This window comes from Bos indicus x Bos taurus, chromosome 28 (assembly GCF_003369695.1).
Source record: "Bos indicus x Bos taurus breed Angus x Brahman F1 hybrid chromosome 28, Bos_hybrid_MaternalHap_v2.0, whole genome shotgun sequence".
Classification (NCBI taxonomy): domain Eukaryota; kingdom Metazoa; phylum Chordata; class Mammalia; order Artiodactyla; family Bovidae; genus Bos; species Bos indicus x Bos taurus.
Window position 1 is genome coordinate 35,162,257 of NC_040103.1, and position 22,488 is coordinate 35,184,744.

General features: G+C 43.8%; 1 long non-coding RNA gene across 2 annotated transcripts in view; it reads left to right on the top strand.

Annotated features, from left to right (window-relative positions):
• The window catches only part of LOC113885441, a 32,138-nt gene extending 14,857 nt beyond the window's left edge, over window positions 1–17,281 (top strand). For both annotated transcript variants that reach the window (XR_003509211.1, XR_003509210.1), the window contains exon 3: window positions 16,635–17,281. This is a non-coding gene — a long non-coding RNA (uncharacterized LOC113885441). The remainder of the gene's footprint in view (window positions 1–16,634) is intronic.
• Window positions 17,282–22,488: the final 5,207 nt, after the last annotated feature.

Here is a 22,488-nt window from a genome sequence, read left to right on the forward strand (position 1 = left end):
GATCTAACCTATGTCCCCTGCATTGCAAGGCAGATTCTTAACCATTGGGCCACCAAGGAAGTCCCTATTTCTGTTGTTTTTACTACTCAAAATCAAATCTTAACTTCTTAACTAATATAGAAATTCTTGGCTTGGCATGCTGGACAAGTGGCTATCCTCACTCTTCTTGAATACTTCCAGTGAAAGGAAACTCACTATTCCCAGTAAATCATTTCACTAACCAATAGTGCTTCTGGGATTTCATGGAATTTTAAAGCTGAACGCTTATGTAAATCTCAGGTTTAACTGCCTCATGAAGAAACCCAATTTCAAGAGGTAAAAGATTTGCTCAAGGCTGCGTGGCTAGTTAGGTGGCAGTGGCTCCTTTCTTCCAGTCTTATTTACTACGTCCATTTTCCTTAGTGCATTTGAGCTCTTTGGTACTGTATCCACCCGTGCCCCCCACTCTCCCCAGAGAACAATTCCTGGAGGCCCCAGGCTGTCTGCTGAGTCTTTTTGGATCCCAGATAATGATTCACTAACTCATCCCTGGACCCAGGGATGAAAACCTCTATTTTAGAACTTCTAAATGAATAAGGCTGAGTTTTCCTTGCTACTTTTTAGGAGGCAATCCCCTCCCTCCACCCAAGTGTCACAGGGATGATTCAGTTTCGCCCCATTCCTAGACACAGCCCTTTCCGCTGCCCAGCTCTCACTAGTTTCCCTGGCCTCTTAACCTCCATCCTGATGCTATTTAAAAAACGCCTGGTTTCACAGGCCCTGAAGGCCAATGTCCATTTCCCTACCTGCTCCACCTAGTCTGGCAGTATCTTCACACCAGACGTGGTACTTCTGGGGATAGTTACAGTTGACAAGGATTTGGATCTATTTTTGCCATGGTGATTATAGAAAAATAGCATGTGTACCTGCTCAGGCAAGGGGTCGGGCCACCCCCAGATGCCCTCAGTGCCACTGACTTGACCTTGGATGTTGCAACCCTTCTGCCCAGCTCACTGGCTCTGTGCTCCTGAGCTGGCCTTCCCCCTCCACCTCTTGAATTAACTTCTTACGATGAGAAATCAGAAAGCATCATTGCAATCTTTACAAGGCCCAAGCTTCAGTGGTTTCAGAGGAGGCCTCTCTAACCAGTTCCTGGTTAGACTCATGTTCAGATGGAAAACGTATTTTCCTTCTAGATGCCAATTCAAAGGGACGTTTTGAAGCAGCAGAGAGTGATATGGCAATTCTAATGTATCTGGTGGTTAGCCAGCAAGACCAGATTTCATGTAAAACTTGCCTCTGAGGCAGGGGTGACGTCCCCCTTTTCTCCCTGGAGCACTTGTACGTCTGAAGACAGCAGAGATTGATCCCCTAAAAAGTTCTTTGAGTCTCTAATCCTTTTTATTTATTTTTGGCTGTGCTGGGTCTTCATTGCTGCATATGGACTTTTTCTCTAGTTGTGGAGAGCGAGGGCTCCTCTCTAGTGGTGGTGCGTGGCCTTCTCATTGCAGGGGCTTCTCTCGTTGTGGAGAATGGTCTCTCGGGTACATGGGCTCAGTAGTTGCTGCTCTTGGGCTCCAGCATGCAGGCTCAGTAGTCGTGGCACACGGGCTTAGTTGCCCCGTGGCATGTAGGATCTTGCTGGCTCAGGGATTGAACCTGTGTCTCCTGTATTGCAAGGCAGATTTTTAAACACTGGACTATGAGAGAAGCCAGAGACTCTAATCCTGTTAATAGTTTTGTATATGAAAACAAAACTATTAAAAGGATTTAATGGTAGACTAGCTTCCGTGGTAGCTCAGAGGGTAAGGAATCTGCCTGCAATGCAGGACATCTGGGTTTGATACCTGGGTCGGGAAGATCCCCTGGAGAAGGGAATGGCAACCCACTCCAATATTCTTGCCTGGAAAATCCAATGGACAGAGGAGCCTGGTGGGTTATAGTCCATAGTGTCGCAAAGAGTTGGACACAACTGAGCGACTAGCACACACACATGTGGTAGATTGTTTCCTTCAATGTTTTTCATTTGGGCTGTGATCTAATCTGCAGTATAGCTTTTATCTGTAGTAGCTTTGCCAGAAGTGGGTTGCAAAGAGAGTTTGTATTTGCTTGTGCCAGAGATCCCAGGGATGTATCACTCAATCAGGGTCATTTGCAGTTTTCTGAATTGTGACTTCCTGAACTGTGTGGTTAGGATTTTGGGAGGAGAGATATCTTCCCTGTTTGAGCCTAGGCTGATCGAGACGGGTTTTGTTATTGAGTGAATATTTTACAAATTTCCATTTGCATTATTCTTTCATGATAATTAAAACTCACACTTTCTGATTATTTAGGCCAATCCCACCACATCACCTTGGGGCCCAGCAGAGTATCAGCTCAGACGTTTAGTCTTGTTCTGTCACTTAAGCTTACTTTGTTTTTTGCCTCTGGAGGTCAGTTACTTCCTTGAAAGCTCATCCATGCATTTAAAAGATTCTTGTTACAGTTTGTCTGAATATTTAGTGGAAGGATTGTAGAATTATCTATTCTGTTAAACACTAAGAACCAAGAATCCCCTAATATCCTTATAAATACTCTCTTCTGTTTTAAAAGGCAATATGGATTGCTTGCTTGAGGTAGAAAGCAAGTAATTTCTACACAAGGATTTAGATAATGGAGTTCATTTTAAATAAGTATTTCACAGAGCAATGTATTTCACCATGAATACATTATCGTTGCATCTGTAATTTACCAATTACAAACCAATTGGTTTGTAACCAATAGGCTACAAACACACATGTAACAAACATAGGTTTCGGAGTCACGGGGATCTTGGTTTGATTCCTGGTTCTGCCACTCACTAGCTCTGATTGTTAACAAGCTACTGAATTTCATCAGGCCTCAGTTTTGTAACTGGAAATATGGGCTGGCAGGACAAACCTCTTAGGGGTTAAAGTGAGGATTAAGTGAAAGAATGCAAACAAGGCTCTAAGCATAATGCCTGGCCACCCAGTGACTGTTCAATGAATGTTTCTCTTCTTGTTATTAACATAGAAGTCATTCTGTGGGATTCCTGCAAATTCAAAGGATATAATGGGATTACACAAGGAATGCCTGTCTCTGGCCTACCCTGTGTGTGTGTGTGTGTGTGTGTGTGTGTGTGTGTTTGTGTATTTAATACATACATTATTGTAAGTTTTACTGATATTAATCATGTATATTTATAAAATAAATTTACAGATAGTATAAAATACACAGTTGTCTTTCCTACAAATCCAATATAGTTGATTTTCCTCCCAGGATGCTCTTGAATCCATAGTCAAACCATGGGTGCATTTCAACCTTGATCTGACAAATGAAGTTGCATCTCAGTCTGCTCTTTTCCCGATAAATGGATTGTCTTACATATGATAAGATCTACTGATAAATTCACTCTTGTACAAACTATGTTCATTGAACTAAATCCGCTTTCATCCTGGGCTCTAGTCATTCAGACGGAAGTTTAATCTGCATTATTAATATTTTCTCCTTGACTTTCTTAAATCTAGATAAGCAACAAAATAATAAATCAACCAATACAGCATTCGCCAATTTCCTTAGTGTACATGTTGTAGCCACGCGTTCCGGGAAACAAACTCACTCAGAAGGACAATGCAGATAGTGGAGCGCAGTTTATCACACCGACGGGCCCAAGGCAGAGTCTCCTCTTAGCCAAGGACCCCGACCAGCATTTGTGAAAATCTTTTATACCCCATGTGTACATGTCCAAACCCACCACCCCAAATTCCTTGAGACTTACATCAACCAAGGAAAATACGATCCCAATAACCCCATCATTCACGTCCTACGTGCTCATGTGCCCAAACAAACAATTAGCCAATAGTCAATAAACCCAAGGTTACACTCTGATAGATACAGAAAAGTGTATGGCCTGTTTGGAGGAAGGGGTGATTAGTGTATGTTTTCTCTTAGGCGCTGAGTAACCTAGATACGACCTTCAAGATTCCCCGGTCTGGAGGGGGTCTTAACCTTCTGTTGTTGTTTTCATAGGCACTAAACACAGAGTTCAGAGTCCATTGGAAAGGTGGCTGAGCATGATAAGCATGAACAGGCCTAAAGATGGAGTCTTTATTGCACCCTGGCTCTCCGACTGCCAGTTTGGGAGAATGACATCAACCTTCGGGTTACAAAGTTCATAATACATTGTAAAATTCAGGGTCCACAAAGCAGAACTATCAAGGCAACTATAACAGTGGTAAATACAGTTTTCCACCAATCGCCCTTCACCCAAGATAAGACCAAAGTCCAGAAAGGGATGTTTTCATTTGACATTGCTTTTACCTGGTTTTTCTTGTCATCTAAAGCAGTCGATACATTGCCAGATAAGTCAGGAATGTATACAAAACATTCAACCTTAATTATAGCACAGGTCCCTCCTTGAGCAGCTGTGAGTATGTCCAAAGCCATTCTATTATGAGTTACCGTTTTTCTCATTTGGATTTGCTCTTCATTTAAGGCTTGGATGACTTTTGTTCTATCTAGGAGGGCCTGTTTTGTGAAATTAGTCAAGGCCTCTACTTTAATCATGATATCTGTTGTCCCTATAGAGGATATGAATAAGGCAGCAATATACTCATATCATTGAAACACGGATCTTGTCCACCTAGCATGTAAATAAGGTAGATTTACCGGGGCTTGTTGTAGGTTAGGCTTTTATTACACTGGCATTTATATCAAATGTAACCCCATGACCCAAGTCTATTGACTATAGGTCTTACACCAAGAAAGCAAGGAGAGGAAAATCTCTTTCTGTCATCCCAGAAAAGAGCAGAGTGGTTTGAAATCTCCTTGGCAGAGCGGTGACACCCACCAAGGAAGTCCCTCCATCACTGACAGAGGCACAGCCCTACATACCCAGCAGTGGAAGTCCATCCATCACTGACAGAGGCATAGCCCTACATACCCCGCAGTTGGAAGTGCTGTGGAAGTCTGCATAGGAATGTGCCCATGAGATGAAAACATTGTCCTGAGTTGAAACGGAAGTTAAATTCAAAATCACGTTGATGAGGCCAAGCAGCAGGAGTTGATTGTGCGGCTTCATCCTGAAGGGGCTCGTCCAGGATCTTCTTTTGCTTCTTCCTTAGGATAGTCTTAGTCTCTCGAGGGTCAGTGGGGTCCCTCTGTGCAGTCCATTCACCATTTTTTGGGTCTGTGTGGTATGTTCTCTTAACCCTCGTATGATGGATCCAAGGGACAATACCTGTAACTTTAACTGCAGTAGGGGTAGTTAGAATAACACAAGGGCCCTTTCACCAAGGGGCTAGAAAATCATGTTTCCAATCTTTGACCCATACTTGGTCACCAAGCGTAAACTCATGAATCTGTTCCCCAAGGGGGAACGGCACCCTTTCTTGTACAAACTTAGTTACCTGATTTATTACCTTACCCAGTTCCATCTGCTGTGAAATCCTATCCCCCTTTACCTGAGGCAAATTTGTTGACACCTGTTTTATTATGGGAGGGGGCCTCCCACACACAATTTTGTATGGAGAATAGCCTTGGGACCATGTGGTCATCCTGAGTCTGAGCAGAGCCATCGGAAGCAAGTCCACCCAGGAGCAGTCAGTCTCTATGATCCACTTGGAGAGTCTCTTTAACGTCCAGTTGGTTCATTCTACCATCTCAGAACTCTGGGCCTATATGCCGTGTGCAGTTTCCATTTGATGTTTAAAGTTTTGCTTACTTGTACTAAATCAGCTACAAAAGCCGGGTCGTTGTCTGAACCAATGCTGGTAGGAAGTCCAAATCTGGGAACTATTTCCGTAAGCAGACACCGGGCTACTTGTGATGCTCCTTCAGTCCAGGTAGGAAAAACTTCTACCCATCCCGAGAACGCACATACCATGACCAGCAGGGAACAGTCATGTCGGTGAGGTTTCATTTCAATGAAATCCACTCCCAGGTGTTCAAAGGGCAGCGTGCCTTTCAGCTGAATACCCGGAGGTTTTTGTCTGAACACCGAGAGGCAGCATTAACCTGTGAGCAGGCAGCATGGCCTAGGTGGGTCGCTTGGTGTGTTTGGCTTACCAGAGTGTGTGCCAGCTCCTCTGGTGCCAATAATTTACCACTTGGCAATTCCCACCATCCCTTTTCAGTCTTGGTGGCCCCTTCTGCTTTGGCTAACCTGACAGCCATTGTCCTTGTTTTATCAGGCTACTGCCATCGGTATATAGGACCCAACTAGGGTCTGGAACCTTGTGTCCTTTAAAACAAACCCCAGATACCTTACCTCCACCTTGCAGATCTGTGCCTTCTTCTTCGGTACCTGGTAATCTGCTTCCATCAGCAGCTGGAGCAGTGCTTTTTTCCCTTTCCAGCATTTTTCCTTGGTCTCAGCAGCCAGCAGCAGGTCATCCCCATATTATAGGAGCCAACATCCATACTCTTCTGGATGGAATGAGTTCAGGTCAGAAGCCAAGGGTTCCCCAAAGATGGGTGAAAGTGAAAGTGAAAGTGAAGTCGCTTAGTCGTGTCCAACTCTTTGGGACCCCATGGACTGTAGCCCACCAGGTTCCTCCCTCCATGGGATTCTCCAGGCAAGAACATTGGAGTGGGTTGCCATTTCCTTCTCCAGGGGATCTTCCCGACCCAGGGATCGAACCTGGGTCTCCTGCATTTCAGGCAGGTGCTTTAACCTCTGAGCCACCAGACCCGGGGATGGCTGGGGAATTCTTAAACCCTTGTAGGGGAGTCCAGATGAGCTGTTGTTTGGTGCCCCTGACTGGATCTTCCCATTCAAAGGTAAAGATGGGCTGTGACGCTGGGACGAGGTGTAAGCAGAAGAAGGCATCCTTGAGATCTAGGCGACTATAAACTTTAGTCCTTGGCGGGAGGAGGCTAAGTAAGGTATAGGGGTTTGGAACAGTGGGGTGTAAAGTCATAGTAGCCTGGTTGACTAGCCTGAGATCCTGTACAGGCTTATAGTCCTGTCCTCCTTCCTTTTTGACTGGCAGGATTGGTGTATTCCAAGCCGACTGGTACTCTACTAGAATGCCCGCTTATTTCAGTCTATTGATGTGGGGCAGTATGCTGGCCCAGGCCTCTATCGGTAGCGGGTACTGGCACTTTCTAACCAGGATGGTGCCTGGTTTGAGTTCAGTTATCACTGGGGCTTGATGTTTAGCCAGCCTGGGGGAGAGGGGGTTTTGTCTTCCGCCCAGACCTCAGGGAATAATTGAGTTAGCTCTCTCTCATGCTCTTCTGGCCCACCCGAGGTTACACTCTGATAGATACAGAAAATTTTATGATGATCAGCATGAACAGGCCTAAGATGGAGTCCAGACCCTATGAATTCCTTCTTCTTACATATTCCTGTTGTGGACAATTTTAAGCTACCAACATGACATTACCAACTACCAAGCAGAGAAGAGACACACAGCACACTATTACATAGTATTTCCACTGTATGATATGATGAAGTGAAATCCATGCTTTATGACAAGACGAGAAACACAAACATAAACATTGTCTTTACCTGTTGGGGTCTCCTCCCTCCTCTTTAGTTTATGTTGTATGATGCATTAACCAGAACTCCTGAGGAGACAACATTCTTCATTTTTAAAAAACTTTTCCTTCTTTATTTTTTAAATTATGAAAGCATGATAACACATTTACAGGAGACTTTGAAAATACAAAACAAGTTACATATTTATTACTTATCCACTACTTATTACAGTTATTTTTTCATAGATACATTAAGATTTTTAGTTGGAGTTTCAATATCAAACTTTCATAAATTAATAGAATAAATAGAAAAGTAGAAGGATATAGTAGACCTGAAAAGCATTATGAACCAATTCAACATCATTAAGATTTATATAATTTTCACACAATAGGAGGATGCAAATTCTATTCAAGCTCCCATAGACTATAAACCAGGAGACACTGCAACATATCCAGGTGCAAGGTGCAAAAATTTCATAGTCTAAAAGTATTGAAATCATACAGAGTCTGTTCTCTTGTCACTGTGGAATTATGTTAAAAATAAATATAAAAAGATATTTGAAAATAGCCCACATATTTTCAAGTGCAATGTCATAGTTACCAAGAGAGATCTTTGACTTAGCCATTGAAAACCTCAATAAAATTAAAAGACTGCAAAAACACAAAGGGTGATTACAGAGAAGAAAGCATTTAAATGAGAAGTTAATATTAAAAGTACTTTAAAAGCCCCATGTATTGGGAATTAAGTGTCCACTTTAAATGATGGTGCATCTAAGAAGCCATAACAAGGAAAATCAGAAAATATTTGTAACAGATTAAAAATGAAAAGACAATTTATCAGAACTTGTTGCATGCAGCTGAAGCTGCTCAATGCAACTAAATACAATGTGGAATCTCGAATAAAGTATAAAAGCAAATAATGGACACGAGCATAAAGTTTTGTGAAATTTGAACAAAATCTGTACTTTAGTTAATAATATCTGCAGTGTATTTTGCAACAGGCATTACAGGATGCCAGGACAATACTAAATGTATTTCAAAATGGAAATTTTGTAATATATTTATTTTCAGTTTCCTAGGAAATGTTCTGTAATATTCAGAACATAAGCCCAGCCAATTCTTAAGCTGTGCAGATGTTAAAGCTTCATAAATGCTATAAATACCCCTTTTCAGTGTACATGTGCAACGTATTATTGCTGTACCTTTAACCAATGGCAAGAACATCCCCTAGGTCTGCAGATGTTTACAGTATTTGTACATTGCTATGGATACAGTATCAAAGGCAGGCGCCAGTAACATGAACAGGATGTAGGGGTTTAGGGCCTCTAACAACAGTGATGGAAAATATTCTCACTCTTAATGCATCTTTCTTGGATAATATTTGTAAAATATTTGGGAGGTGAGCCACGCTGTTGAGAGCATTACTTTGGCGGTTCATCCAGCACTGCTGACAGGCAGCTTGGTAAAATACCAAGGAGCCAGAGACCTAGGTCTGCCACCAGATTGATCGTGTGACATTGGTGGTTACCTTCCTTTGTAGACACTTGATTTCTCCCAATGTAAAATGAGGGTGTGTGTGTGTATGTGTGTGGGGTGTCCTTCTGAAGATTTCTGTAATCCCTTACAACATTCTGATTCTGTTGTTCAGTCACTAAGTTGTGTTTGACTCTTTGCAACCCCATGGACTGCAGCATGCTAGGCTCCTCTGTACCTAACATTCCAGGTTCCTATGCAGTATTGTTCTTTATAGCATTCGACTTTACTTTAACCACCACCAGACATGTCCACAACTGAGCGTCATTTCCGCTTTGGCCCAGCCGCTTCATTCTTTCTGGAGCTATTTGTAATTGCCCTCTGCTTTTCCCCAGTAGTATATTGGATACCTTACGACCTGGTGGGGGTGGGGTCGAAGGGTATCTTATCTTCCAGTGTCATATCTTTTTGCTTTTTCATACAGTTCATGGGGTTCTCCTGGCAAGAACAGTGGAATGGGTTGCTATTTCCTCCTCCAGTGGACCACATTTTGTCAGAACTCTTCACTCTGACCTTTCTGTCTTGGGTGGCCCTGCTCAGCGTGGCTCATGGCTTCACTGAGTTACATAAGCCCCTTCACCACAACAAAGCTGTGATTCATCAAGAGATTCTGATTGGGGTCGGAGGTTTGGATTTTCGAATTATGTACTTATGTATTTATCGCAGATTAAATCATGTAGTTCTCTAAAAAAAAAAAAAAAAAAAAGAGATTCTGATTAGGAGTGGGTCACAAACATCATTTGATCTCATTCCCTGTGTAGTTAAACGCTTCTAGCGAAGCTAAACAAGGTTAAGACAGCTTTTTGGAGGCATCCAAGATAAGCTATCCTAGCTGGCCAGCCTTTTTCTATTGTTTCCCATCTTGCTTACAAATCTTGCAGGTTCCAGTTGGCTTCCACACTGTTTTAGGGATGATTTTTTTTTCCCCTTCCAAGGGAGCAACAGGAATGTGGGCAACTCAGCAATCTGTGGCAAATAGTCAAGAATTAAATGAAAATTAGATTAAGTTACCAAACTCACCATTCTGGGAGTTCTTCTCAAGATGCCTGAGTTTAGTAGCAGTTGACATATAGCAACATGATTGGGTATTTAAATCCTGTGTTTGTGTGTGTATACGTATATACAACTTTTTATTTAAATCAGAAATACTTGCTCACAAAACAACAATGTACATTTTGAAGAACAGGCACAGCAAACAAGTTGGGAATGTTGCCTGGATGTGGGGGCAGTAGGGGTGTTGGGGATAAAAGGAAAGAAGAAGGGAGTAGACACTGGGATTCAAAGACATGAAATTTATCCAAGGTATCACTAATATAGCTAGTAAGTACTAGGTGACAGTTTGAAGAGAGGTGTCACTCAAAGGCCAACGGAGGGACATTACACCCTGCTGACTTTTGCTCTTAAGTGGAAACATGCATAACAATTACAGATAGATTGAAATGTGACTTGCTATCTATCGATGACCTAAATCAAATCCCTTATGATTATACAGTGGAAGTGACAAATAGATTCAAGGGATTAAATCTAATAGAGTGCCTGAAGAACCATGGATAGAGGTTCATAACATTGTACAAGAGGCAATGATCAAAACCATCCCCAAGAAACAGAAATACCACTGGGATGACCCAGAGGGATGGTACAGGGAGGGAGGTGGGAGGGGGGTTCAGGATGGGGAACACGTGTACACCTGTGGCGGATTCGTGTTGATGTATGGCAAAACCAATACAATATTGTGAAGTAATTAGCCTCCAATTAAAATAAATAAATTTAAATTAAAAAATAATAAAAGAAAAAGGTAAAAATGGTTGTCTGAGGAGGCCTTACAAATAACTGAGAAAAGAAGAGAAGCAAAAGGCAAAGGAGAAAAGGAAAGATATACCCATCTGAATGCAGAGTTCCAAAGACTAGCAAGGAGAGATAAGAAAGCCTTCTTAAGTGAACAGTGCAAAGAAGTGGAGGAAGGCAATAGAATGGGCAAGACTACAGATCTCTTTAAGAAAATGAGACACCAAGGGAACAGTTCATGTAAAGATGGGCACAATAACGGAATAGTATGGACCTAACAGAACCAGAAAATATTGAGCAGAGGTGACAAGAATACACAGAAGAACTATATAAAAAAGATCTTAATGACTCATAACCATAATGGTGTGACCAGTCACCTAAAGCCAGACATCCTGGAGTGTGAAGTCGAGTGGCTCCCTGGGAAGCATCACTACAGACAAAGCTAGTAGAAGTGATAGAATTCCAGCTGAGCTATTTCAGTTCCTAAAAGATGATGCTGTAAAAGTGCTGCACTCAGTATGCCAGCAAGTTTGGAAAACTCAGCAGTGGCCACAGGACTGGAAAAGGTCAACTTTCATTCTAATCTCAAAGAAGGGCAATGCCAAAGGATGTTCAAACTACTGCACTCATTTCACATGCTAGCAAGATCATGCTCAAGATCCTCTAAGCTAGGCTTCAACAATATGTGAACTAAGAACTTCCAGATGTACAAGCTGGATTTAGAAAAGGCAGAGGAACCAGAGGTCAAATTGCCAACATCTGTTGGATCATAGAAAAGGCAAGAGAATTTCAGAAAAACATCTGCCTCGGCTTCACTGACTATGCCAAAGCCTTTGACTGTGGATCACAACAAACTATGGAAAATTCTTAAAGAGATGGGAATACCAGACCACCTGACCTGCCTCCTGAGAAGCATGTATGCAGGAAAAGAAGCAACAGTTATAACCAGACATGGAATAACAGACAGGTTCCAACTTGGGAAAGGAGTACGTCAAGGCTGTATATTGTCACCCTGCTTATTTAACTCCTAAGCAGAGTACATCATGTGAAATGCCACGCTGGATAAAGCACAACCTGGAATCAAGATTGCCAGGAGAAATACCAGTAGACTCATATACAGATGACACTACCCTTACGGCAGAAAGTGAAGAAGAACTAAAATGCCTCTTTATGAAAGTGAAAGAGGAGAGTGAAACAGTTGGCTGAAAACTCAACATTCAGAAAACAAATGTTTTCTGGTCCCATCACTTCATGGCAAATAGATGGGGAAATAATGGAAACAGTGAAAGATTTTAGTTTCTTGGGCTCCAAAATCACTGCAGATGGAGATTGTAGCCATGAAATTAAAAGATGCTTGCTCCTTGGAAGAAAAGCTATGACAAACATAGACAGCATATCAAAAAGCAGAGACCTTACGTTACTGACCAAGGTCTGTATAGTCAAAGCTGTGGTTTTTCGTATGGATAAACCATAGTAGTCTATGGCTATCCATAGTAGTAGTGTATGGATGTGAGAGTTGAACCATACAGAAGGCTGAGCACTGAAGAATTGATGCTTCTGAATTGTGGTGATTTGAGAACACTCTTGAGAGTCCCTTGGACTGCAAGGAGATCAAAGCAGTCAACCCTAAAGGAAATCAACCCTGAATATTCATTGGAATTAGTGATGTTGAAGCTCCAATACTTTAGCCACCTGATGCAAAGAGCCGACTCACTGGAAAGGACCCTGATGCTGGGAAAGATTGAAGGCAGGAGGAGAAGGGGATGACAGAGGACAAGATGGTTGGACGGCATCACCAACTCGATGGACGGGAGTTTGAGCAAACTCTGGGATATGGTGAATGACAGGGAAGCCTGGAGTGCTGCGGTCCATGGGGTCCCAAAGGGTCGGACGTGACTGAGTGACTGAACAACAATAATCTATTAGTTCTCTCAGAGGGTTGCTATGTTGTTACCTTTCCCTTGGAAAGTAGAATACCTGCAAGATTCCCTCTTAGGAAGCTTTATCTTTGTCTCTTTTCTCTTTATCAGATTCATCTTTTTGGGTGATTTCATTTCTTAGTAGTAGGAAAGTTAAGGTTAATGCAACTTGGGTTTTCTGAGGTTGTATCAGTGTGAGTAATTCTAGTTCATTGAGATTTAGATGATTCTAGAGGGTTAAACGGAGAAGGCAATGGCACCCCACTCCAGTACTCTTGCCTGGAAAATCCCATGGACGGAGGAGCCTGGTGGGCTGCAGTCCATGGGGTCACTAAGAGTTGGACACGAGTGAGCAACTTCCCTTTCACTTTTCACTTTCCTGCATTGGAGAAGGAAATGGGAACCCACTCTAGTGTTCTTGCCTGGAGAATCCCAGGGACGAGGGAACCTGGTGGGCTGCCATCTATGGGGTCGCACAGAGTCATGTACGACTAAAGCAACGCAGCAGCAGCAGAGGGTTAAAAAGTGGAAAGTTTTTCAAAATTTAGTTCTTTTTAAAACATATTTAAGTATGATTGACTTACAATATTTTATTAGTTTCAGGTGTACAACAGTCATTCAATATTTTTACAGATTATACTCCATATAAAGTTATTATGAATATTGACTACATTCCCTGTGCTGTACATTACAACCTTGTTAGCATCTATTTTGTCCCTAGAAGTGTGTACCTCTTAAGCCTCTTCATCTATTTTGCCCTTCTTCCCAGCCCTCTCCTCTCTGGTAACCCCTAGTGTGCTGGTTTTGCTGGGCAATGGCAGCAGCTGCAGCTCCCAGTCAGCCACACCATCACTAGGGTAAACAATGGGCACACTTATAGTATTCACACAACCATTCAGTACAGTGTTCAACAAATTACATGATATATTCAACACTGTATTATAAAATAGGCTTTGTACTAGATGATTTTGCCCAACTGTAGGCTAATGAAAGTGTTCTGAGCATGTTTACATTAGTCTAGGCAAAGCTATGATGCTGGTAGGTTAGTTGTATTAATGAATTTTTTATTTACTATTCAGTGTACAAATGGGTTTGGGCTTCCCAGGTGGCGTTAGTGGTAAAGAACCCACCTGCTAGTGCTGGAGACATAAAGAGACACAGGTTCGATCCCTGGGTCAGGAAGATACCCTGAAGGAGGGCATGGCAACCCACTCTGGTATTCTTGCCTGGAGAATCTCATGGACAGAGGAGCCTGGTCCATAAGGGTCATAGAGAATCGGACAGGATTGAAGCAACTTAGCATGCATATACAGTGGGTTTATTGGGACATAACCAAAGAAGTTCTGTATTTCAACTTACTCCTATGCCTGGTTAACTTATCCTAGTGCTGCTCCCCCCATCCCCCTGCCTCCATACACACATACACCTACCCATCATGGAAACTGACTATACTGTATATAATTTAAATTTGGGCTTATCTATGTCTCTTCCTCTCCCTCCCCTATATTTCTTGCAGCATTGTCTCACTTATGTCCCTTTTATTAAGGACTTTCCCCCCAGGTGTTTTCAATGTGTGTCTTTGTAGGGCAAACATTCTGAGCTCTTGAATGCAGGGAACTTTTTTTTTTCCCCATCACTGTCTCTCATTTGAATAATTTGACCGAAGATAAAATTCTACATTCAAATTACCTTTCCCAGTATTTTTAAACTATTATTCACGGTCTTCTAGTACCCAGTGTAGCTGTTTGGTATCTGTTCATTGTCATTCCTCTGGAGGTGATCTGTTCTTTCCCTCTGGAAACTTATAATTTTTCTCTTGATTATTGTCAATTTTTATTGTTATGTCTAGAGATTCGTATGCTTTATTTCTTTTGGCCCTTTATAAGTCCTTTCTTTTTAAAATTTTTATTTATTTACTTTTGGCTGTGCTGGATCTCTGTTGCTACGCAGGCTTTTCTCTGTGGCAATCAGGGGCAACTCTTTAGTTGTGGTGCACGACTTCTCATTGAGGTGGCTTCTCTTGCTATGGTTCCCAGGCTCTAGAGCACAGGCACGTGGGCTTTATTGCTCCACGGCATGTGATCTTCCTGGATCAGGGATCAAACCTGTGTCTCATGCATTGGCAGATGGGATTCTGAGCCACCAGGGAAGCCCTTTTAAGACCTTCCAAATACAGTTGTTTGTGGAAAATTTCTCTCCATTTTTTCTTCAAATATTTTTTCTACTCCATTTTTATGTTTCTATCTGGAACTTATACCCCTAGGTGTTAGCTTTTCTTTTTTCTTTATCATCCACATTTCCAAGCTTCGTTTGTATTTTATGTTTTATATTTTCCCACTGTGAGACACTCATAGACCTGTGTCTACAAATTTGTTCTTCAACTATATCCATTTTATTTCATGTGTTCTATTTTCATTTAATAGATTCTTTATTTCAACTATTCTATTTTTCATGCCTAATAGTTTTACTTAGTTCTTTTTAAATGATTTCTTGTTCACATACCATATTGCTAACATCTCTTTTTAATTCCTCATCTACTCAAGGAGAATTTTTAGATTTCCAGTCCTTCTGTTTCAACACTTCTGTTTCAGACGACAGGTGTGGCTTAGCATATGTTTGTGATTCTCAACTTTCCAGTGCTTTAGTTTGTAATCTTGTATCCCTTGGGATATCAACCAGCAGGTCTGATAATGCACTGCAGGGAGGGCTAAGGCCAAGCCCTAATCTACACTGAAATCAGTGATTTAACGATGAAAATCCAGGAGCCATAGACCCCTTAAAGAATCCTTTCCTGTTTGACACCATTCCATTGGTCACTCTTTTGCCTGAGCTTTTTCACTTTTGAGCTTTTTGATACCAGTGTAGTCCACAATCCTGGTGCTTTGGTTGGCAGTATAGGGGTGATTGCTCGAGGGCTCTCAGTCTGTTTTCCTGAACTCTCTCTCATTATCCGGTGGGCTTTTATGTTGCTAATATCAACAGAAGCTGTCATGGGCCCTGTTGTTGCCCACTTCTGTGCAGAAGGGTCAGGCCCATAGCTGTGTTCAACTTGAGGGAGAGACGAGAACAGATTAAAAGTTCTCCACCAACCTACTCCCTACTGCCCAATTCATCCACCCCAACACCAATTCTAGCTTTTTGTCTGAGGAGTGGGGTGGGAGTGGGGAGGATATTCCCTACATTTTCTCTTTGGTTTTAGGAATTCATGCTTCTCTCATATGTTTACTATTTCTTCATGGTTGATCTTGGGAGAAGGATTCAGTGGCCTGAGGTAGTTGGCTGTCTGGGCAGGGATCTCCCCTCCCTGTCTTCAAGTATAAGTTGTTACCTCAGAGAGTTGTGGATGTTGGCTATTTTGTATCAGTGTCTAGAACAAAATTAATATTTTAAAAGTATTGAGTTTTTTTTTTTTTTTAACTTTTGTCAGGTTGGTTTATTTCTTTCCCTCAGTTCTTGTGGTAACAAAGATTTGGAACTGTTAGGTAGTTAGAATAGGGAAAAGGAGTCCAAAATGGTGGTGGCTAAAAGACAAGGAAGAGAAAAGCCCGTGAAAATAGAACAGAGGAAGGTCAAAGGAAGGTCCGAGGACCGGAGTGAGGACTTCAGGTAGAACAGCACTCCTGACTAAGCCCAATTTTCATTGGGCAGGCCTAAGGGGAAGGAAAAAAAACATATAAAAAGAGGAGCCAAAGGGCTCTCTCTCTCTCTTTTTCTCCCCTGCGTGCATGTGCTTTCTCTCTCTTTCTCTCTCTCTCTTTCTCCCTCGTGTGTGTGTGCTCTTTCTCTCTTTCTCCCTGGCATGTGTACGCTCTTTCTCTCTCTCTCCTCCACTCTCTTCTCTTCGTGTTTTGGGTTGGCATGCCCTCACGCTTCAAGGATGGATTCTCCTGCTATCTTCCAAATAAAATAGAGCCATAACACTGATTTGTCTAACAGGTATAACACAGTCTGTTCGAGACCTGTGAGCTATAACATGGTCTGTCCAAGACCCGAGAGCTGTGACCCGCTGAGGGCTTTAATGTCCGTCACTCCAAATCTTTGTTGTGATGAAACAGAACTGAGGGGAATACACTCACCTGACATGTATGGTGCCACGACTTGGATTTAACCTGGCTGAAACAACCTCGGTGCGGGCCCCCCCACAAGGAGGAGGCCACGAACAGCAGGATCCCAACTCAATGAAAGCTCCTGTGGTTGAAGCGGAACATGAAGAAAACCCAGCGCAAGGGAACTAACAAGAGGCCCATTGTGCTGGAGACCAGGACACCAGAAAACAAACTCAGCAGAAAGCTCACGCGGCTCAGCCTCAGATTCCAGAAGACCTCTGGTTAAGGTAGGAGGTCCTCGCTCCTATAGCTGGAAGAACATGCTTAACAAAATCTTAATTCCTTTACAATCTCTGGTTTCTTGTTTCCTTGAAACCCTGTGAACAGGCGGGCGGCAGTGGGCGCAATTGAGGGACTCTGGAGAGGCTACTCTTCGGTATGTCCCAAAGGCACTATCTGCTGGGCCCCAGTAGCTGTTACCCAAGCCGGTGGGGGTTCTTCTGTCCTTACTCTTCTCCGTGCCAAGAATCAGGCCAATGAAAACTGTGAGCACAGGTCAGGTATTTAGCAGATTTTCCAGCAGGCTATGAAGGGGATCCCTTGGCATGTTTTTCCCACTGCTTTTTCCTCCTGTCCTTCAGCTCTCTCTCAGGACTCAAGCCCCGCCAAAACTAATGAAGCTCAGGCTCTGTCTCATTCCAAAAATTCATTGAGAGACAAAGCGATAAGTAAGAGGTGGATTTGTTAGGATTCAGAGAGAAGTCACTCTTCAGGGTGTGAACCATTGCCGAGGGCAAGGGCTGGGGCCATGGAATTAGGCCTGGCTAGGTTTTGGTGAACTCATATGCTAATGAGTGGGAGGATCATTCCAACCATTGGGGAACCACCCACTCCTCCATCTTTTGACAGAGCCTTAGAGCTGTCCTGCCACCCCTGGGTGTGTCTGCTGGCTTATAGATTGGGCATTAAGGTTTTCTTGAATTTGACTTGTCATCTAGGACCCAATTGGTTTTAATTGGTTTACGTTATGCCCTTGTGCTATGTCATTCTTTCTCTTTTATTTTATTTTTATGTCATTCTTTCAAAGGTTGTGCTCTGTCCCCTTCCCTCCTGTTTCATGCTCCTTTTCTGAGCCCCACAATGTTTCCTCTACGATCTTCTGGAGAGACAACCAGAAAATAGCTGGCCTTGGGAGGGAAATACTGTGTAATATCCAACCCCTTAATCCTACCCACACTGACCTTGGGGATGCCCAAACTCCAATCCGGGGGTCCCAGGAGGTCAACCTGCCTTGGGATCTGGTCTTCGAAAGGTTGTCACACCTCATCCGCCAGTCCCAGGGGTCCCAGAAGGTCGTCACACCTCGACCTACCCAGGGGCCCAATTCTTGGGAGGCCGTCACGCCTCAACCTGCCCAGGGATTCAATCTCTAGGAGGCTGTCACGCCTCAGCCTGCCTGGGGATCTGCACCCTGACCCGGGGATGCCTGGCTCTCAGGTTGCAACAGTACTGGGTAGGATAAGCTTACATCATGATATCTATTCCCATCCACGGTGGGGAAACCAGCAATGAGTTAAGATTACAACCCCTTGATCCTGCCCAGCACTGGTCATGCTGGAGATCTTGGGGATGCCCAACTCCAGTCCGGGGGTCCCAGGAGGTTAACCTACCTTGACCTGCTTAGGGATCTGGTCCTTGAAAGGTTGTCACACCTCAACCTGCTTGGGAATCTGCCAGTCCCAGGGGTCCCAGGAAGTTGTCAGACTTCGACCTGCCCAGGGACCCAATTCTCGGGAGGCCATCACGCCTTGACCTGCCCAGGGATTCGATCTCTAGGAGGCTGTCACACCTCAGCCTGCCTGGGGATCTGCACCCTGACCCGGGGACGCCTGGCTCTCTGGTTGCAACAGTACTGGGTAGGATAAGCTTCAGAAAGACTCACCTCTAAGGAAGTCCACCCATGGAAATTGAAGGAGGCCTATTAGTTTTTTCTTTTCCTTTTCCTCCCTGTCATGACTGTCTTTAAGATGGGAAATAACCAATCCACTTCTGGGCAGACACCCTTGAGATGCATCCTTGATAACTGGAAGCTGTTCGATCCTCACTCCGAGGAGGAGTCGCTTAAAATTCTTTTGTGCCACTGCATGGCCACAATATCCCCTGGGGGATGAGGAACACTGGCTGAGGATGGGAGCTTAAATTACAATACCATCCTGCAGCTGGAATTATTCTGCAAAAGACAAGGGAAATGGACAGAGATCCCCTATGTCCAAATTTTCTTTCGACTAAGAGATATGAAGGAACTATGCCTTAAGTATGGGATTGTTGTACGCCCTAAAAGTGAGCCTACTAGGCAAATGGTGTTAGGCACAGGCAACCAAGAGGAGGAACCCCGCCCCCCACTCCCCGCCCCCTCAAAGGCTCACCTCCCTTGCTCCCAAAGAGACTAGAGCCTCCCATAGCTCCCGAATTGTCTGGTGGTGCTTCCTTGTATCCAAATGTGCCCCCATATCCGGGAGCACCCCGTCCACAAAAGCCAGCTCGAGTATGTCTTTAGTTGAAACTGGAGGAGAATTCGGACCAACCTGGGTCCATAAGCCCTTCTCCCTCTTAGAACTAAGACAGTTAAACAAGACCTGGGAAGCTATACAGATGACCCAGGCAAATATATAGATACATTCCAACATATAACCTTGGCTTTTGATTTGATGTGGAAAGACATCATGGTCATATTTAGTCAAACTTTATCTGACCCTGAACATAGTAGGGTCTTAAAGGAAGCCCAAAGGTATGCAGCGGGGCTTCTCATGTCAAGTGATAGATACCCATAGGAGAAACTGCATTCCCCTCCTTTGATCCTAATTGGAATTATAATAACCCTGAGCACATCTGAGAAAAAGATCATTTTCTAATCTGTGTGAAGGCAGGACTAAAAGCAGCCCAACGAAAAGTAATCAGCTATGCCCGAGTCTCAGCAATAACTCAGGAGCCCAACAAGAACCCCATTACCTTTCTGGAAAGGCTAAAAGAGGCCCTCCAAAAGTTTACCAATCTGGACTTAGACTCTTACGAGGGACAGGTGATTTTAAAGGACAAATTCCTGTCCCAATGTGCATCAGATATCAGAATTAAGTTACAACAGCTACAGCAGCAGGACCCTGCTGCCCCTTTAGATGAGATGATCCAGGCAGCCACCAATACCTTTTATAACAGAGAACAGGAGAAGGAGGCCAAAGACCAGGAGAGGGGGAGAAGGAAAGAGACAAGGCATGCCCAGATTCTGGCCGCCCTCCAGAGAAGCCCCAGGGCACACCCCGATTCCTTGAAGGACAAGGCACGAGGCAAATGCCTAATTTGTAGACAGGCAGGGCATTGGGCCAAAGAGTGTCCAAACTGTGACAAGTCTCCTAGAACTGGCTTGCCACAAATGCCATCAAATGGGACATTGGGCGGCACTCTGCCCTGGGACCCAAGAGCCTCAAGGTCAAGTGCCAAGCCTTCTCTCATGATGTTTCAAGAAGACTGAAGCGGCCCGCTCCAGCCAGCCCACCGGTCACATATAACCAACACGGGTCTGGAGCCAAGGGTGCAACTGGATGTGGCAGGTAGGTCCTAGAATTTCTTGGTTGACACAGGGATCTACCTACTCTGTCTTGATCTCCTACTCTGGAGCCTTCTCCTCCCAAACCTGTACCACTTTGGGTGCTACAGGAAAAACAACTACTAAAAGATTCACCCGAGCTCTTTGTTGCTGGGATGGACAAATATTTTCCCACCAGTTTCTGGTGGTCCCTGAGTGTCCTACTCCCTTATTGGGAAGAGATATACTTACTAAACTGGGGACCACCCTTGTGATGGGAAGTTTTTCAGCCCCTAGAGCTCTACAGCCCCTGGTTACTACTGAAGAACCCATTACACCTTCTTCAATAGAGAGGGACCAAAAACTATGGGAAGACAAAATTAACCCCCAGGTGTGGGACCAGGGGATTCCTGGACGAGCCCACCAAGCTGAACCGGTCATCATTGTCCTCCGAGATCCCACTCGGTTTCCTAACCAGAAACAATATTCTCTCAAAAGAGAGGCTCGGGAGGGACTACAGCCTTTACTAAATAAATTCCTTGCTTGTGGGCTATTGGTCCCCACCAGTTCACCATGTAACACCCCAATTCTCTCAGTAAAGAAAAAAGACGGAACCTGATGAATGGTTCAAGATCTCCGGATCATAAATGAAGCTGTAGTCCCCCTCCATCCCACAGTACCCAATCCCTATGTAATCTTGGGAGAAATTCCACCCAGTGCCAAGTGGTTTACAGTCTTGGATCTAAAAGATGCATTTTTTTTTTTTTTTTGCATACCACTGGCTAAAGAATCCCAATATATTTTTGCCTTTGAGTGGGAGGCCCCAGGAGAAAAACACCAACAGATGACTTTGACAGTATTACTTAAGGGTTTCAGAGATAGCCCCCACCTGTTTGGACAGGCCCTTAGCTGGGATCTCCTAAATCTGGACCTGGGACCTAATGGGAAAATATTACAATACGTAGATGACCTACTAATCTGCTCTCCAGATGAGGAAAATGCCCAACAACATGCAATTCAGGTTCTAAACTTTTTGGCATAAAGGGGATATAAAGTCTCCCATGCTGAGGCATAGATGGTGGAGACAAAGGTCACTTACCTGGGAGTTCGGATTACACACGGGTCCAGAAGCTGTCCTCTGATCGGGTACAAGGAATCCCCCAGTTGCCCTCCCCCACGGCTCAAAAACAATTGCGAGCTTTCCTGGGGCTAACTGGGTATTGTAGAATCTGGATACCCAACTATGGTCTAATTGTCCAGCCCTTATATGAAAGCTTAAAGGGACGAGATAATTCAATCCCACTGATGTGGGGAACTCCTCAAAAGAAGACAGAGGCTATACTAAAATAGGCCTTAATTCAGGCATCTGCCTTGAGGTTGCCAGACCCAGAAAAAGCATTCCAACTTTATGTCCATGAAAGAGTGAGAATAGCCTTGGGAGTGTTAGCTCAAAGGTTGGGATCTGAGCCCCAGCCTGTAGCTTGCTTATCCAAAGGACTCGATCCAACCGCCCAAGGCTGGCCTCCCTGCCTTCAAAATCTTGCAGCTATTGCAGTCATGATTGAAGATGCTTTAAAACTCTCCTTTTGGGACAAACTAACTATTTTTACTAGCCACCAAGTAAAACAACTCCTAAAGGGGAGAGGCCATTTATGGATGTCTGATTAAAAAATCCTCAGATATCAAGTAATGCTGATGGAAAATCCAGGCCTCACTATATCCCTTGTGAGGTTCTTAACCCAGCCACCCTCCTGCCTACCCCCGAGGGCTCTCTCCCCTTTCATTCTTGTCTAGAAACCTTGGACCACTGGACAAAACCCCAAGACGGATTGTCAGAAGATCCTCTGACCAATCCTGAGGAAATCTGATACACTGATGGAAGCAGCTTTGTCATAGATGGAAAAAGAAGAGCTGGATATGCAGTAGTCTCCAATTTTGAGATCATAGAGGCTAAGCCTCTGCCACCAGCCCAATTAGCTGAGCTCATAGCCCTGACCCAAGCTTTAGAGCTGGGAAAAAGAAAAAGAATAGCCATCTACACTGACTCCAAGTATGCCTTTCTGGTGATACATGCACATGCTGCTATTTGGAAAGAAAGGGACCACTTGACCACCCAAGGGTCCCCAATCAAATATGGTGATCAAATCCTTAGGCTCTTGGAGGC